This window comes from Amphimedon queenslandica, unplaced genomic scaffold, assembly GCF_000090795.2.
Source record: "Amphimedon queenslandica unplaced genomic scaffold, v1.1 AMPQUscaffold_12141, whole genome shotgun sequence".
Classification (NCBI taxonomy): Eukaryota; Metazoa; Porifera; class Demospongiae; order Haplosclerida; family Niphatidae; genus Amphimedon; species Amphimedon queenslandica.
Window position 1 is genome coordinate 1 of NW_003547620.1, and position 6,290 is coordinate 6,290.

The 6,290-nt window shown below is 34.6% G+C and overlaps 2 long non-coding RNA genes across 3 annotated transcripts; both read right to left on the reverse strand.

The window, feature by feature from the left end:
- Positions 1-1,555: 1,555 nt before the first annotated feature.
- On the reverse strand, positions 1,556-1,744 carry LOC109588356 (uncharacterized). The gene is made up of 2 exons (XR_002188106.1): positions 1,695-1,744; positions 1,556-1,650 (listed from the first exon to the last, which is right to left on the reverse strand). It is a non-coding gene; the product is annotated as an uncharacterized LOC109588356 (long non-coding RNA).
- Positions 1,745-2,366: 622 nt separating this feature from the next.
- Positions 2,367-3,123, reverse strand: LOC109588353 (uncharacterized). 2 transcript variants are annotated; one of them, XR_002188103.1, is made up of 3 exons: positions 3,109-3,123; positions 2,933-3,055; positions 2,367-2,584 (listed from the first exon to the last, which is right to left on the reverse strand). It is a non-coding gene; the product is annotated as an uncharacterized LOC109588353 (long non-coding RNA). The 2 variants fall into 2 exon arrangements; XR_002188102.1 differs by lacking the exon at positions 3,109-3,123 and having other exon boundaries at positions 2,933-3,100.
- Positions 3,124-6,290: the final 3,167 nt, after the last annotated feature.

Genomic DNA, 6,290 nt, shown 5'->3' on the forward strand with positions numbered 1-6,290 from the left:
ATGCCAATGATTCAGTCGTGTTTGTATACTCAAAAACTAAGTCTCAATCAGCTGGCTACAAATGATTCATTATTTTTCCACAACTTTGGAGACCATTGGGTTACTAGTCATTTTAGGGATGGCATTGCTTTTCTTTATGACTCCTTGTAAACAGAGATCACTCACTCAGAGTTAAAGAAGCAGCTCATTGCCCTCTATGGATCTGCTATGGTAAAAGTACCGTGGTTGGTGAAGCAAAAGGTGATAAGGATTGTGCCTGCTTTGCAGTAGCATACACAGTATCTATTCTTTATGGAGATGATCCTGTTAACAATATATTCGATCAGTCACACATGAGACAACACATGATTGAATGTCTTAAAAACATATTTTACATGCCATTGCCATCTATGACATGAAAATCAAGATGCAATGTATCAGAATATGTTACTCAACTACATTGATTATTACAAACAAGTTAACAAATGTACTCTATAGATGTTATTTAATGTTCAAAGTTATTGTATTGGTCTATGTAGCTAATTGTACTTGCAAAATGCATGGTGGAATGCTAAAGGTGACCAGATAAATGATGCGTAGCAATCCCATATAGCAGGAAATTTTGGAGGGAGTTAAATTAGGCAAACTGCTATATTTTGGTAATTGGCAAAGTTTAATTTGGCAAATTTGTGGTCACATACCATTGAGCATGCATATAATGGCTTGATATGATGGATTTTAATTTGGAGTTTTGCTATCAAAATGCCAAGTTCACCAACTTCAATTCACTCCAAAATTTTCCGCTAAAGTATATGAGGGAAACAAAGTGCTGTTACATTATGAAAAAAGTACAGAGGGTACTAATTCTTCCCCATAGTAATATAGGGACAAAATAGTGCAGCAAGCATTAATTCTTCCCTTAAGTATTGTAGGAACAAAATATAGTGCAGCAGGCACTAATTCTTTCAAATAGTATTGTAGGGACAAAATAGTGCTTGGTACTAATTTCTGCCTACATAGATAGGTCAAATTGTATGTGTATAATAGTGCCTAGTGACACAATTATGTAGGAAGGAAATAGTGCATTTGAACACTATTTTCTCCCTCTATAATCATGGTTTTTAAATTTAATGACATACTCTACGGATCGTAAAAAAACAGACATACCCCAAGTTACACAAAAGCTTCAAAAACATTTGCAAAACAGCTGATGGCAATTATTTTATCATAGATATACAAGTATAAAACAACCAAATACTTAGCTGTAGCAACAAGTGAAGTGATGCCACAAGTTACAAAAAAGTCTATTCATGCAGGATTCATGCAATAAGTAAAATAGCTGTTTGGCTTGCTATTAATAGTACTACTTCATCTCATAACAGGGCTTTTCCTTGAATTCCACTAAAGATAATTGACAATGAGCCACAACTCTCGTTATTGCCCTCACCCACGCCATAGGCGTATAGGCAAGGGTACTGCTCTCCTTAATTACATGTACTTCCCCTGCAACTCTTCTATAGACCATTCCCATCCACTAGCTATGCTTAACTAACACAGAGTTACATGAAATCATACCTTTTCCCAACTTTTCTTTCCCAAATGATGAAATCTTTCTTTTCTTAGGGTCCTCCTGTCAACTTTTTTTGTCTTAGCTCGTGTCTTAGGCATCTTCTATAGGTACATCATTCATCTTTGTTAGAAACAATCAATTTTACCTCAATTATTAAACAAGGTCCAACAAAAGTAACTTGGATAAAACAGCGATACACAGTGAAAGTGAACAGTCAACAGTCTTACAGCCGCACCTACTTAAATTAACTGTATTATAGATACTACACACATGGATAAGAAACAGTATAGTAAGTGATATTGATGTGCCATGCTAGCTCTTGACACCGGATATGACTCATAGAGCATAATAAGAATAATCTACACACGTGAATAAGCATGGCCATTGACAATGAGGACTTTCACTTGATTTAGAGCTAAGTTCTCAGTTGGACGAGCTCCTGATGAATACTTCTACCACCAAGTAGGTCAAATCACACATTTATTTTGTGATGAAGTCAAAAGGGGATAAAACAAAAGCTCTAGAGACTATTGTTTATTACATCAAACATAAGATATTATTTTATATGCGTATAATAATAATTTTAGTCATAATTTAGGTTCAACAGATGCTTTTTGAAATCTATATCTTCACTCTTTCAGAACACAATTCACCGTGTGCGAAGTTGGCGTATTCCCTTCCTGTTTCTCACTTAATCATGTGAGACTAAATTATCATAAACTTTAATTCATAACAAAGTAATCATATTCATGGAGACTGTATTAATATTCATTAATGCAATATTATATTCATAGCAAAACATTAATTATGAATAGAATTATCAATAGAAACAAAACTGCATTTAGTAATGGAAAAATAGCAGTGCTATCTGGTAGAATCAATAATGGCAAGTTTCCCACTCGCTTATTTGTTGAAATCCATGCTTCACTTAAGCTGCCATACACCAGGCAAACGAGAACATCAACTTCCATTGCAACCAAATCTGGACTGAGAGAAGGGAGATAAAATTACCTAATTACTAGAACAAGTAAGTTCCTAAAGAATCAAAAGTTATGCACAAATATTTTAAAAATATTTGAAGTTCAATGCATAATTGATAAACAGTGCATGGGAAAAATTTGAAAGCAGCACAAGTCGTACAACTTTTTATTTCCTTCATAATTTAAAGACAGACATTACCGTATAGCTGGGATTGCAAAGTTCATGGATTTTGCGGATTCCTTATTAATTCATGAAAATTAATTTAATACGGTACCTGCATGGTACACGTGGCACAAAATTAAAATCCGCAAATTGGATTTTTAGTAGATTTCGCGGAATATAGTACCCACAAAAATTACCAGCCATACAGTATTATATGTACATGTATTAGAAAAGGCTTACTGATACTGCATTGTGTCCATTCTACAGGTACAATGGATAACAAACAGTAGTCCCCCAACTCAACAGTCAACAATCAAATGATTAACACATGCCAGGCTGAGGTTGTCCTTGCCTCTAGCCAATCTATGATAAAACAGTCAAAAAATTATAGCTACATGTACATGACATCAACTAACTTTCTCTAACACTAGAAGAGCAATGCTAAAAATCATATAGCACAAAAAAAATCTAATATAGTGAAACAGAACATTTTAATTAAACTTTCCATTAACAACAATTAGCTGCAAGTTTGTGTTACATTCCATTTGAGAACTGCTTTCATTTTCTGTGATCTTTCTACTTCTTAAGTTGATAGTACTTGTACTTTACCGTAAATATCAATAAATGACTTTAGAATACACAAATCCCAATATACAAGGGAGTGGTGACCCCACCCCATCCAATAAAGAGCAGGAACTGGTTTGTCACTATAAAATGCACCTAAAAGTGTTGAAATTTAGTTGGTAGTACTTGTACTTTACCTTTAATATCCATTAATCCCTTTAAAATACACAAATCCCGATATACAAGGGAGTAGTGACCCCGCCCATCCAGTAAAGAGCAGGAACTGGTCCGTGACTACAAGACGTACCTAAAAAAGTTCAAATTAAGTTGTTAGTACTTGTACTTTACTGTAAATATCAATCAATGACTTTTAAATACACAAATCCCGATATACAAGGGAGTGGCGACTCCGCCCCATCCAACAAACAGCAGGAACTGGTCCATCACTACAAGACGCACCTAAAAGTGTTCAAATTAAGTTGGTAATACTTGTACTTTACCATAAATATCCATAAATACCATTAAAATACACAAATCCCGATATACAAGGGAGTGGTGACCCTGTCCCGTCTAACAAAGAGCAGGAACTGGTCCGTCACTACAAGACGCACCTAAAAGTGTTCAAATTAAGTTGCTAGTACTAGTACTTTAACGTAAATATCAATAAATGACTTTACCATTTTAGGTTGTAGACATTAATCCATTCAGTTACTCCTGGCTCACAAGGATAAATTACACTAGGATCATACATGTATATCTACATGTACACATTGTATGTTATACAATTGTATCAATTAAAGATGAAAAATTAATTAATGATCAGAAAAGGACAAACTGTATACATGTACATGTACATTTTACATCATGTAAATGCAAATTTCAGGAATTCAAAAAACAAAAGTAGTAAAACTACATACCGTCGTTTGAAATGAAGAACTACACATCCTGTATGCACATGTACATGTACATAGGTATCAAGCAGGCTTAAATAATTATTTGAGTGTGGTCAAATGCTTAAATAGTACTACAATAGAGTACTTGTACTCATACTTAATACAATTTGGAAAAATGAGGGACTTGTACTTGTACTCATTTTAAAATTTTAACAGGTACTTGTAATGTACTTAAATACTTCTTAGAGTACATGTACTTCACCCCAAGCCCGGTAGCAAGTAGTAAATTTAGGCAAATAAAATTTTAACAAATTATTCCTATAAACCAAAACCTTAACTTAAGATGTTGGCATGGTAGAACATTTGTAAAAAATTATTAATTTCCGAACCTTAATTTTTAAAAAGCAATTTGCCCAAATTATCTATTCCAAACTACATGCATCTACTATGTACGATGTACATGTTACATGTAGCTACACAATATATCATCATTACCTGCTACGAGTCTCTGTGAAAAACAAGAGCTAGTGAGAAGTCCGCAATTGACTCTGAAGTCAATGAGAATGGACTGGAAGACCTCAATAGATCAGTCAACTCCTTTATCTCAATCATAGTGTGAATCAACCATACCTTTAATGTACCATCAACTATAACGGCTATCACTGCATCTGTAATGAGAGTAAGAGAGAGGAGAGAAAAGTGTAAAAACAAACCCAATTTATGGCCTATTAATATTAAATTAGTGTCATGTCTTCAGAAGAATTACTGTACGTGTTATCATTTTGAAAAATGTAATGTAGTATTAACACAACATACAAAACTACATATTACATGTACATATATGTCTTGGTATTGCCATTGACAAAAGATCTACTTTCAAATTGCAAAAACACGCACATTTATCTGGTGGACTAGTGACAATGGTGTACAGCACTTACAAACAGGATTTTACATTCCTTTTGTAAGTTTTTTTGAGTAAGTATTCACCACTAATTTTACTGTAGCACTGGATGTCAAAGTCTCAGGTGTGAGCAAACTGATTAAGAAATACATGGAAACTGGTTCAATTACTAGAAGGCCAGGTTTGTCAGTATTAATTCCACTACACTTCTCTTTCTTTTCACAATATAGGATCTGGAAGACCTTCAAAAGTAACCAGAGAAGTTTTAAAGATAGTAGAGGACCAAATGCAAGCTGATGATTAAAGCACTGCTACTCAACTTCAGAAGCTTCTTGTTGAGAAAGGTCATTCACTGTCACTGGAAACAATATTGAAGTCTCGCAATACACTTGGTTGGACATACCGTGGGAGTGCATACTGCCAGATCATGAGAGGACCAAATAATAAGAAGCGAATGAATTTGGCTCATATCACTTGCAGGAGCACAGGACTACTGGTTTTTCTGATGTACTGTACAGTGACGAGTGTACAATTCAATTAGAATCCCACAGGAGATTTTCATGAAGGAAAATAGGTGCCCCCCGAAACCAAAACCAAGGTAGCACTAAATTAATATTACATGTACATAAATGGTATTTTTTAAAAACCTATTATAACACCCCTATAAGGTACATGCATGGGCAGGTAAAAGTTGACAAGGAAAGACGCCAATTGTGCTGTTTGAAGAAAAAATGAATTCAGCTGGCTTTATTGAAGTTTTGGAAAATGGACTGATTCCTTATACCCAGCATTTAAATCCATCTCGAAGATTTATGCAGGATAATGATCCCAAACATTCCTCAAAGAAAGTAAAGGAGTGGTCAGAAGCCAACAAAATAAACTGGTGGAAAACACCACCTGAATCCCCAGATCTTAATCCGATTGAAAATCTATGGCACGAGGACAAAGAATATGTCAGAAGAGTAGTGAAACCACAACGAAAGGAGGAATTAGTCAAAGGAATCTTGGATTTTTGGGAAACTGTAAATAGAAGAAAGTGTAGTAAATATATCGGACACTTACGTAAAGTAATATCGAAAGTGATTGAATGCAATAATGGAGGTCCCACTGGATATTAATACATGTACACAGTAGCTCTTTTGATCTTCCTCTTTCCTTATAAATGTAACATCACATACATGTAATCTATGCTAACAGACTTGTACATTACAGATTGCATGCACTTATAACTCTCTTCTAT